The 12,758-nt window shown below is 36.4% G+C and overlaps 1 protein-coding gene across 1 annotated transcript in view; it reads left to right on the top strand.

The window, feature by feature from the left end:
* Nucleotides 1–5,366: 5,366 nt before the first annotated feature.
* The window catches only part of LOC135215411 (titin-like), a 499,003-nt gene continuing 491,611 nt past the window's right edge, over nt 5,367–12,758 (top strand). The window contains 1 exon segment of the mRNA XM_064250021.1: nt 5,367–5,533. The gene's annotated coding sequence lies outside the window, so the exon portion shown is untranslated.

The raw sequence follows: 12,758 nt of genomic DNA, 5'->3' as shown, positions 1-12,758 counted from the left end.
GAAAATGAAAGGGCACCTCCATTTCCCAAGGTAGGTGCAGTTTGGGATGACAGCCCAGATGGTGGAGTCCAGGATGGCCATCAGAGAGATGAAAAAGGTAGCTCCAAACTTCAAGGGCAGTTGCAGTCCAGGATGACAACCTTACTGGTGAAGACTTGGACAATCACCATAAAGGTGAAAGGTGGAGAGGTCAGTTCCACCACCAATGGCAGGCGGTTACAAATTTCTCCATTAGTAATGCATTCTTGGGAGGATCCACTATCCATTTTCAAATCTTAACAACTGGGGCTTTTGTTCCAGACAGCACCTGTGTTTGGGCTTTGGAACCACCCTTTCCATATCTGTGGCAGCCTTCCCAGCTTCTCTGATGGGACTTGTTATCCTAGACAGCATCTGTTTTTGGTGTTTGGAGTAGGTAACTCCAACCAAAAAAGCAGCTACAGTTGGGGATGACAGTCACAGTGATGAATTCTAGGGCAACCACCTAAGAGGTGGAGAGGGCGGTTCTGCCTCTGAAGGCAAGAACAGTCAGGGATCACTACCTTGGTCGTCCAGTTGTGGTCAGCTGCCATCGAGTGGATGAGATAATGCAGTTCTGCAACTTTGCAAATTTTTTGTCTGTTTAAAGTCATGCCATTTGAATTGAGTTGACATCACAGATTGCTTTTACTTGCTTCATCTGTTTACAGATATACCTTATGGAGGATTGATAATGGTAGCTACATTTGACAAAGTCTTCGAGGGTTGCAGGAGAGAGAGAGAGAGAGAGAGAGAGAGAGAGAGAGAGAGAGAGAGAGAGAGAGAGAGAGAGAGAGAGAGAGTTGTTGGGTTGAGAGTTTAAATGTTTTCGTATGTTTGATATGTTATGTTTCGTGTTGCTGTATGATAGTATGTAAGTGCACATGTGTTTTTCTGAAGAGTGTGAGTGAGTGAGCGATCAAGAGAGAGAGAGAGAAAGATCGTATTTGGTGGATGGATAATAAGGAGGGGTTTGATGGTGGGCATAAGCATCTGGGTTGTCTGTTGGAGAGGTTGCCGAAGCAGTCTATGGCAAGAGTCTGTTACCGAGAGTCGTGAGGAGTCAGTAAGTCGGAAAAGACGGATCTTGTAGCTTCACTTGTAAATCCCACCACAACCTCTTGCATTTTCTATAGGTTTATTCTGTGGTATTTGCACCAGATTCAGATTGGATATGTTTTTTCATTTTATCAACGTGAGTTCTGTATTTCCACTTTTATGATGGACTATTATCTATACTTTTTCTTAATGAAAATTTAACCAACAAGAAGATACAGCTTTGAAACAGCTCTTATTTCAGATCTGTACCATCTTGCATATCTCAACTACTGACCGTAATCATAGATAAGGATGTATATGATCCTGGATATTAACTTTTTATATTAATTTAGTATCCTCATTTTTCAGTCTCAATTTTTTTTTTTCATCATTGCATTTAAATCTGTTGGACCATATCTTCATTACTGAAAAGGGTAATTGTATAATAAGATAAAGTCACACCTCATGTGATGGACTGTAGGCATTACTTAAGGTTCTTTTGCCGCATCCCTTTGGCCCCTAGCCACAACTTCCTTCATTTTTTTTTTATTGTACATCCGCTCATATTCTCGCTTTTTCCATCTGACTGTACCTTTCAAATCTTACTGTCAGTTTCCCTTTCAGTACTGAATGACCCCATAGGTCCCAGTGCTCAGCCTTTGTCCTCATTTTGTATTCCAGTCTTGTTTTATTTGTGTCCAGTAAATATACATAAATAACATTCTAGCCCAGTTTGTTTGAAAGGTGTTCTTCCTTTCACATGGGGTTTCCTCTTGCCCAAGCAGCAATCTCTCCTTTGTATGCTTATATAACATATTTAATTACGCTCGCTGTATAAGCAGATTAGTTGGAAGCACAGTTGTGCGCACTGAGGGTTGGAAAAAATTAAATTGTATTGTACATTATCTTTTAAACACATCCTCACAAGCTTATCCTTCTTCCTTTTACCTACTGCCATGAATTAGTATCAGTTTCAATTTTGCTAAAGACCAATTGTTACCTCAGTTCTCTAGCAGTTAGGACTGATAAAAGGTACTCCAAAAATGAATATTGATGATGAGTATGCCTATGTAAAATGCTCCCACTACAGATAGCGTGTAACTAACTTCACTTCCCCATGTAACTTATAGTTTATGTTAGTGTTGCTTTTACATAAAGACAATGGCGTTCATACCCCCATATGCAGAAGTGTGTTTTCAGTTATATATACTATTTTCTGTCTAGGAATTTTCACCCACTTGTCGATTATCTTTGCCTAACACCAACTCTAACAGAAAGTATAAGTTATATGGTAATTTAAGATTAGTCAGAAGTTGTATGCACAGCCATACTCATTCCTGTTTAATTTTGGAGGCCCTCATTCGTCCATGAGATCAGCATGCTTTTTTTGCCACTTATGCTGTAGGATTAAAGATCAGTAGAAAGAAGACTACTAAACACCTAAGGTTCAATGGCGATCAAGACTCCGAAAATAGTAGGGAAAGGACACTGATGAAGAGGGCAGAAAAATTTAGGCATCTTGGTTTAACAGTAGCTGGTGATGGAAATTTGGATGCAGAAACAACACAGAGTGCAGGTTGGATGTGAGAATCAACATAAAGGTTATAAAGCAGTACGTTGTGAGCCCAGCATTGATATGTGGAGCGGAAACATTGCCAGTAACTAGAGCAAAAGAGAAGAACTTGGATGCTGCAGAGGTGAAAATGCATTGATGGCTGTGTGGAGTGACAAAAGTGGATAGGATCAAGAGTGAAAGAAGAAGAGGAACTACTAAAGTCTTACAACTATCAAAGGAGGCCTAGGAAAGAAAATTGAAGTTGTATGGCCACGTGATAAGAAGGGAGACCGAGAGGAAGACCGAAGTGAAGATGGATGGATGTTGTTAAAAGAAGACCTCAAGAAACAAACATTTGTCAGAGGACAATGTGTATGATTGAGCCAGATGGAGGAAAGATCTCGGTAACATCGAATCTGCATAGGAGTGGAAAAAGAGGCAGAGAAAGAAGATTGAAATGTATATTTCTTTGAATTACTAGTTCCTCTGATCCAGTTGCCATAACCGTTTTTTGTTTTTATTAAACCCTTGGTTTTAAGTTTTTTTTTTAATCTATATAGTATCTTGGGATATCACTTAGATAAGTTTAGTTGTCAAACAAACTTGACTCTTATATCGTAACACAAAATGTTGAGGTTAAAAGGAACAAATTGTTTTTGTAGATTCTTTTGGTGTAAATGTCATATAATCTTGAAAATTCAGGAATAATTCCACCCCAAAGGGTATATTAGACAGTTATTCATAGGAATCGACGAAACCACAGCTTTTAATTTTTTCCTTAGTATATGATTTTGTTTAGGATACGAATGATATGCCAGCTGGTCTTTCCAGAGGTAAATTATGGGAAAAAAATTATGTTTATAATAATTTCGATTTGTAATTTGGAAATTTATGACCATCAACATTTATAATAATGTTTTTATGATTAAGTGAAGCTTCATGTTCAGGCTTCAGGGTTTAATTTTTCCAGTTAAACATTTTCCCTTTACGAATCACCAGTAAAAAAAAATAATAATCCTGCAGTCATCGGCTGAACTATCTGCCAACTTCTTGATATCGGAGTCCAACTTTACCCAATTTTGAGAAACGTTTTGCAAGTATTGCGTTACTGTTATAAACATCTTTATTGTCACAATAGACCATGATTTATAAGGAAGGGCATGGAAATATCTTGTATTTTCCTCACAAAAAAAAAAAAAAAAAAAAAACTGATCAGATCATCAAATGCCATAGAAACAAGGAATAGGAATAGGAAACGCCACAATGTAGTAGTCGTGGAAGCATAAAAGATATCGGAAGAAAACCTCCGGGGTAATATTATTGTCCTCGAACACTTCATGTGCTGCACTGTAGGCAGTACTTAGGTTCTTTGCAACATCCCTTTCCTATTACTGTACCTCCATTCATATTCTCTTTCCTCCATCTTACTCTCCTAACATTCCTAACAATGATTATTGATTCATAGTCCAGCGGCAAAGTTTTCCTCCTGTTACACCTTTAAAACTTTTTTACTATTAATTTTCCATATCAGCACTGAATGACCTCTTGGATCCCAGTGCTTGTCCTTTGGCCTAAATTCTATTTCTCTCTCTCTCTCTCTCTCTCTCTCTCTCTCTCTCTCTCTCTCTCACTATTATATATATATGTGTGTGTGTGATTTCTCTCTTTATATATATATATATATATATATATATATATATATATATATATATATATATATATATATATGTGTGTGTGTGTGTGTGTGTGTGTGTGTGTGTGTGTGTGAGAACGATGTGACATTACCCACCTGACCACGTAAACTTCATTTTGATACTCTAGAAGCTGGTGCGAATCTTGCAGCGGAGATCAGATTTGTTTCATTTTCTTCCATTTGATCTTAGGCTTTTTAGTGACAAGCGTATCCAATAAGTGTAAAAACTCAAGAAGCTAAGATCCGGTAAAAACTGACTAGTAAATTATATATATATATATATATATATATATATATATATATATATGTGTGTGTGTATATGTATGTATGTATGTATCCCAACAGTATGACAATACATTAGTACCTTATGACAGCTTCAGTACCACGTCTAGATTCCTTAAGTGTGTGTAAGATGGTAGAGAAATTAATTCCCCCTTTTTATGCATCTTTTACCAAAGTGAAAATAAGACAAGCAAACAACTTGCATATCGAGCCACTCTAATGAGGAGAGAAAGTTTAACATGCCCCTAACCTCTGTTCTTCTAATACCGTGCCATAATGCCTCTCTCGTCCCAGATATCCACTCCTATAAATTCCTACTCTTCTAGTCCTTTAAAATTCTATTTTTTTATCTAAAAGTTCTAAATTTATTCCATTCTTCCTTCTTCCCCTTTTTATATTTGTCTTTTACATCCTCCTATTCCCTTTGTGAACGCGCCCAGTTTCATGTTAATGATGCTACTCTTTGTAATAAATATTACTGTTTGGCAACTCAACCTCTCACCTGAGCTTACGCTCAGGTGACCCTCCAATACTACCGCTTTTCCCATTCCTTCTTTTTTTCTCTCAAGTGTACAATTCATGGGAGGATTTGATGACTGGTAAAACAACCTAGGAAATATAAATCCGATGAACATTGCGCTGAGGCAGAATAAAGGGATAAAACATGACAGCAAATGAGAGTACAAAATATAGCACAAATAAAGCATCCTCATCGGTCAATGGAGCATAACTCACAAGCGGGAGACTCGGTCCGTTCACTCAACCTCAGCCCAGTGCCTGTCTGGACTTTGGTGGGAGTAGGTGTGTCTTGCTCCGTCTGTCTGTGATTGTCCACGTGTTTTGTGTGTGTTTTTTTATTATTTATTGTTTGACCGAGGAGACACACATCTCCGAATAAACGCTTCTCTTGCGGCAAAGTAAAACCAGTGTTTGTAGTCGTCTACCTGGTAAGTAGCGTTATTTTGTTAATTGGTTGTTTGCTCGAATAGTTAAGCGAAGCGTATGTAAAGATGTTCGTAACTGTAATGTTAATATTTTTGTATATTTTATCTCGTTATATTTACACATTTTTTTTCTCGCGCAGTGTCGATTTGCTCGCATGCAGACTGCTAATTTTCTTGGATATGACGTATAGTATCATGTGCCATGTCGGAAACTGCCAAGTAATCACGGAAGATAATCAAAGAAGTCACACAACTTACAACATACACACACACTGCAAGTCGATGACCTAACCTAGACAGTTTATTAACCTTCTATGTGGGGGAAGTGAAAGACACTTGATTTTTAACTTGTCTGTTATTCGCGTGCACAGTGGCCTATGGGATTTGCAACGCTAGGCCTATAACCTTAACTAGCCTGGGAGAAGGTGAAATACTTAGGCATTTAACCGCGAAGGCAGCTATAGATATACTTTTCTTCCTACTGGTGGGACACGGAACCAGAAACTTTCGAATGGAGGGAATAAAAAAATAAAAAATGACCGAACATGGTATAATACATTTGTTATCCGTGCAAATATGCAAATTGATGATGTATCTGACTTCTTACCGCATCTATGTAAATAACTAAAAGAAATTATGCTCAGTTTAGAGGCGATAATCCCTGTTACGCACGCACGTACGCACGCAAACTTACGTGTTTTGAGGGGGAAAGTCGGTTACAAAAATCTCGAAAAGAAAAAAAATGTGTAATTGATAATTTCCAGTATTTAGAGAGATTGGATGAGGTGCTCGTTTCCGTCCTGCAGAATCTCTCTCTCTCTCTCTCTCTCTCTCTCTCTCTCTCTCTCTCTCTCTCTCTCTCTCTCTCTCTCTCTCTCTCATAAACTTAAATGTAACCCGTTTTTATTCGTTACACACTGGAATATAACCCTCTGTGTGTCTCTCAATGATCATGGCGGTCGTTAACCATGAAAAAGTGGCCTTTAATTAATGCTAATAAAAACATTGCTTTTTTTTTGTAAGGTTTTCCGTATTGCATATTCGTCCACAAGAGGCCATTACTGTGGAATCCCATCCATGGGTTGGCGTTCGAATAAAGTAACCCTAAATTAATGTTTTTATTCCGAATTGCAATATTTATATTTTTTTAAATACATGATTTTCCGGACTTGTTTTTACTTAAATGAATGTTGTAGTAGTTTTTGAAGGCCATGCCATGCGAGTCATTGTCATTGGTTTATTTGATTAGATTTTTTTGATGATTTTGTCATTAGTTGTTTCATTAACCATATTTCCAAATCACTTTGGTGGCATTCCAGTCGTTGTTGTAAACCCATTGAAGATATCATTGTCTTATCAGATTTGTTGCAAGTTGAGAGTATTTATTTTTTTTTATTGAGACGATGTTTAAGCCCAGTACTACTTTCATTAAGGTAATTCAGGGTCAAATTTATTTCGAAACATTTTGCTAAAATAGTTAAGTGAAATGCACTGATGAATCAAGAAACAGGCTAGAATATCAAATAGACTTAGTTTAAGGTTTTTCTTAAAATCGTTAATATCAACCATCATAATTAGTAATAATTACACTAAATGCATCAAGAACCGAATAAAGAACACCAGCCAGACCGTTTTTTTTTTTATTGTGAATTTGTGATTGTTCCTTTCTGTTTGATTTGCAAATGCGAAACATGGCTTGACTAGTCTCATGCCTCTTTCTTTCCTCACCTGTAAACACGAAGGAATTGAAAACCTCGTATGTCTGTCGCTGAGTTGAAGAATTCATCTCGTTAATGAATAATGCTGTGTCGAAGTTAGATTTTTTTTTTTTTTTTTATTTGTGACAGGAGACAGACAGACAGTGATGGATGGGTGTGTAATTATCACTACACGAATTTGGGAGTGCACGAGGCATACAGCCATCCTCGAGTACAGGGCCAATGTAAATTGGGTTGCTGACTTAAAAGTCTGTATATTATTGTTATTATTATTATTATTATTAAAAATGTACAATGATAAACCAGAGAATTACAAATACCAAGAAGTAATTCAGCATACAAATACAAGCAATGTCTAGACCTAGGGTACAAAAATGTAAATATAATTATTAACACAAAAAATATTTTTTGTCTTAAAAAAATAAAAATGGTCTGTAAATCGTCGTAACATGTTGGGTATAAGTGATGCTGCCGGAGTCCCTTGGGAGCCATGCCATGTAGGTGGGTTATTTTATGTAAATCGAATGACTGGTTTTGGAGGAATGCTTAAGTGATTTTACATTGAACATTCTGTTAGCCCTTTATATCGCTTCGTGATATTCTTAAATATTTGATCTGGTCAGTACTTGGATGGTAACCACTTATGAATGCCAGACACCTTTAGGCTCATAAACTCATATGATCATTAGTGGAATTTATGCAGACTTTGCGAGTGTGCTCGGAGCTCCAGTGGATTACAATATTGCGCGAAGAATTCACAGAATGCGTGAATGAGAGCCGGCATATGTTTTTTATTGTTATTATCCAGAAAGTGTATATATATATATATATATATATATAATATATATATATATATATATATATACCTCATTTATTTCAAGGCGTCGTATATTATATATGGTTTTGTTGTAACTTGATCGACTTCAAAATTGAGGCTCATTTTTTGTTTCTTGTTTGTTGATTCATATGCGTCAAGTTCGGTGTTCATGAATAACGGATTGGCTTACGTTAACTATAAAGAGTTTCACTAGTACTGTCCTATGCTTTTCTTATTATTTGATATTTTCCTTTCCATAGCTACTTAATGACCCTTTAGACTTCTTTCATACGAATGTACTTTGTTAAACTACTACTACTACTACTGCTAATCATAAAATAATAATAGTAATTATGCTAAGACCTAACAGTCGACTAATGTTTTTTCGGTTGTTATGCATTTTGTCAGCGAAAGTGTTGAGCATCACTAAAGGACAGACAACCCTAAACGTTTACCTGGGTCGATTCTGGTGTAATCCATTAACTGAGTGAATCTCCTGGAAGTATTTTTTATTTATTTTTTTATTTTGGATTTGATTAATCAGGCAGATTATCTGTGACAGATCAATTTGATTAATTAACCAGTTTGTAGTGAAGACTCTGCTTGTGCGTAGTTAATCGCCGGACAACCGGTTTACTAAGTAGGATTTATTGTATCTCAGTAGTTGGCCAGTTCTATTTGGAAAGATTTGGAGAGCTTAATTAACTAACCAGTTTTTAAGGGTTAATCGGTTGCATCAAGTTCAGTAATTGGTTGCTGATTTACCCGGGATAAACTCAGGTACATGGTCAGGCGCATTTTATGATGGCTGTGTTGTATTAGATTGCCTCACAATTTTCTTGTTTTTATGACTTTTCTCCTTGATCAATAGGCATTTGTGCATGATAGTGAAGATAGCGAATTATCAGTATGACTGCATTGCTTCTGATTTGCTTGATGAAATGCCATTACTGGATAATTGTCTTTAGTTGTTTAACTTCTTGTGTATGAAAATAGACAATAATTTTCTTAGATTTCTTTACTCGTCATTTCATTTTATGTTATTTTGCATTCAGTGACTTGGATTGACACTAATTTGATTATTCTGTCTTCAATGAAGCGCTTGGGCCGCTGTGAAAACATTCATCAAAACAAATCGCTGATTAGTCAATGACTTACTTGGAAGGTTTCGCTTATTAACGAATTGGTTGGTGTCTGAGACGAATCTTGCAAGCCAAAATTTTGGTTTTCATCTCCATTAATTGCTCATGTCTTGAGCTGAGACGTTATACACTCAAGGTCGGTCTTGTCTTTGAAAGGAAAGTTAAGGTATTGATGTGGAACCTTATTGGTATTTCCTAGAATCTGATTCTCTTAGGTATACAATCCTCTCCTTTCATGGTGTTATCCCAGTCATACTAACGGCAGATGCACAGCTGACACGAGCGTCGCAGTCTACAGGTGTTGTTCCCACAGGTATGGAGTTTGTAAGGGTGTTTCCCATTGCATTAGTACCATTTTTCATTTACTTAAAGATTTCAATGTTTATTCAATGTGCTTGAATTCTTTTCAACTTTACGTTGTAAGTGCAAAATGTACGCTGTTTCAAGTCCAAGATTCATATGTAACTTCTTATTTATGTCTTGTCTTCTTGTTTATGTCTTTGGATGATTTGCAAGACCTTACTCTAATGTGAACAATGTTCGAGTTGGGATAGACGCTCTCTCTCTCTCTCTCTCTCTCTCTCTCTCTCTCTCTCTCTCTCTCTCTCTCTCTCTCTCTCTCTCTCTCTCTCTCTCTCATTGCACGTGCTAGTTGTGCTACACGCAATACTCCTCAGCTGTCACTCGCCTACTTGATCAGGGCCGTTGAACTCTTCGGAAAATACGGTCACAGCGAAAGCTTCATCGATGCCATAAGTTATCGTTTCCAAGGTTACAAATCATCAAGCAGTTTTCAGATCGATTGATCTTTTAACCATTCTTTCTTCTCTGGGGTTTTCGCTTCGTTTTTATTCTTTTCCTCTCTTTACGTTTTACTGTTATTTTAATTTCGATTTTAATGTTTTGGAAATTAGTCGGTGGAAGGTAGACTGCACACGTGTATGTGTCATATATATATATATATATATATATACTATATATATATATATATATATATATATATATATATGTAATATATATAATATATATATTTACATATATATATATACGAATATATGTATATGTATCGCCTATATATGTGTGTCTGTTAGCATATACATATATACAAACATACATACAACTAAATCAATGATATGTATAAACATTTTTAACATTTCAGTGCACATTTAAAAAAAAAAGTTGTTATAGATTAACATAAACTGCACCTGATTACTCTCCAAAAAACTAGAGAGCCTAACCACGATAAACATCAGTACCTCAGAAACTAATTCTACAAAACGAATTAGCCCCGTGGGCGGGAGGGGGCGATGGTTGGCTGTGGGGCGGGGGTTATTGGTACAGGCGGAATAGAGCTGTGAAGAGAGAGAAAGGAGGAAAGATGAGTGTTGTGGAAGAGAGAAAATTAGGGTCTTGGAGGTCAGTAGGTCGTATTGATGAAGTCTTGATAAAGTACCGGATGCTTTGAAAGCGAACGAAGAGGAAACTGTCGAGATGTTTATCTCAAAAGGCAGAAGTTTATTATTCTGAGACGTTCAGACGTAAAATTGGTTGAGGCTGTGTTAAAAGAGGACACGAAGACCTTAGGAGTTAAGTATATCTTAGTTTAACCAGACCACTGAGCTGATTAACAGCTCTCCTATGGCTGACCCGAAGGTTTATATATTTTTACTTAACTAGGAACCAATTGGTCACGTAGAAACGGGACCTACAGCTTATTGTGGGATCCGAACCACATTATATCGAGAAATGAATTTCTATCACCAGAAATAGATTCCTCTGATTCCATGTTGGCCGCGCCGAGAATCGAACTTCGGACCACCGGATTGGTAGCCGAGCGCGAAAACCACCCGTCCAACGAGGAACGAACACCTTAGGAATATTTCTGAATAAATACCTTGTGAGATACAGAGAATAATTCAATGGTCAACGATGTTGTAGGGAATATAGTAACGTAAAGTAGCACTGTTAATTGTTCTGGGTATGCGGAACACTTAATTATTATTATTTAAAATCACCGATTTATCATTGATTGGATTATGGGTAAAGCAGAATACTTGTTATTAGATAGTTTGTAGAATATCTGCGGAATTTTGATTGCTTTTAGTATTAAATGTTTTAATAGTTATCTAGGATACTTTATGATCAAATAATGGTTATTGCGTGATTGTGATTAATTCGTATACACCAAAATCTGACATCACTGAATAAAGAACCATTGGTTTTCCAGGAAGGCGTTAGAGGGTGAAACCATCATGAAAAGCCCTTCCACCCATTATGCTAATTCTTTGGTCTCATTGTGACTCACTATTCTCGAACTCGTATTTTTTTATTTATTTTTTTTACCTCAGCTGAGCCCTTGTGGGTCTCCAAATTTCCTCGAACAATGACCAAAATTCTAGACAATTGCAAAGAATGACCCATCTTGAACTGGCTAACTGCATTGACGTGGTAGAGACACGGGAGGAACAGCATTTGTAATGAACCCCGAAAAGCTTCTTAAGCTTACATAAGGATCCAGGGAGCAGCTTTGGGTACAAATGTTTTGCTGCATAATTTAGCATCATTATTGCTTCGTGGGGTCTTTCCCTTTGTGCGCTCTTCCTCTCCTTCTTTGAATATTTTATTTTATTCTCATGATTTATTTTAATCCCCTTTCGTGTTCCTCTAGTATTTGGAGTTGTTTCTTTGTTTCAGTTTTTAATTCAATTTTATAATCTTTTGTATTCATACCCTTCTCTATTCAGTCTTAACTTTGTTATTTGATAATTGGAGGGAATAGAGGGAGCCAAATAGATACATACAAACTGGCGTGGAAGAGACTGTGGTCGTCGATCATATGTTTATAAAGGTATTAAGTATTCTAAAAAATTTTATCTTGGGGCTACTACTTTATCGTTTGATAATTCATGCCTTTTACACACACACACACACACACACACACACACACACACACACACACACACACACATTATATATATATATATATATATATATATATATATATATATATATATATATATATATATATATTCATATTGGTGCAATATAACCAGCGTGTGGTATTAAATCCTAGATATTATCTCGTGACAAAACGAAAAACAGAATGCTTTTATTGAAGACTAACCGGTAAAAAGGCATAACTACGTAGGTTAACCTTTCATTTATTTGCTGTTATTGTATGCTCCTTATTTCCATATCTAGTGTTAGAAGTATCAATTCCCTTTTGTACTTGTTAAAAATATATTTTTGGAAATATGGGAACTGTTGTTTTGTTTGAAGGACAGGAGGTAGTCGGTGCTAAATATTGGGTTTAGTGAGAATGACGATAAATATTCAGATTACCTTTTCCGTTTCAAACTATTCTCCTGTCTAATATCGTTAAGAAATTCTATCTAGAAAACGTCTCTCTATTTACCAAAAGAATTATGAAGCGCTGTTTTTATAGAGGAACCAAGCATTAGATCCACAGGATGCGAGTATTGGGAAGAAGTTCAGAGTTACTCGTATATTTTCCGACCCTTATAGAACACTGCATAATAAATTCTTGTAAA

The sequence above is a fragment of the Macrobrachium nipponense genome, chromosome 19, assembly GCF_015104395.2.
Source record: "Macrobrachium nipponense isolate FS-2020 chromosome 19, ASM1510439v2, whole genome shotgun sequence".
NCBI classification, from domain to species: domain Eukaryota; kingdom Metazoa; phylum Arthropoda; class Malacostraca; order Decapoda; family Palaemonidae; genus Macrobrachium; species Macrobrachium nipponense.
The sequence above is the reverse complement of the archived record's forward strand: the minus strand, read 5'-3'. Positions and strand labels throughout refer to the sequence as shown.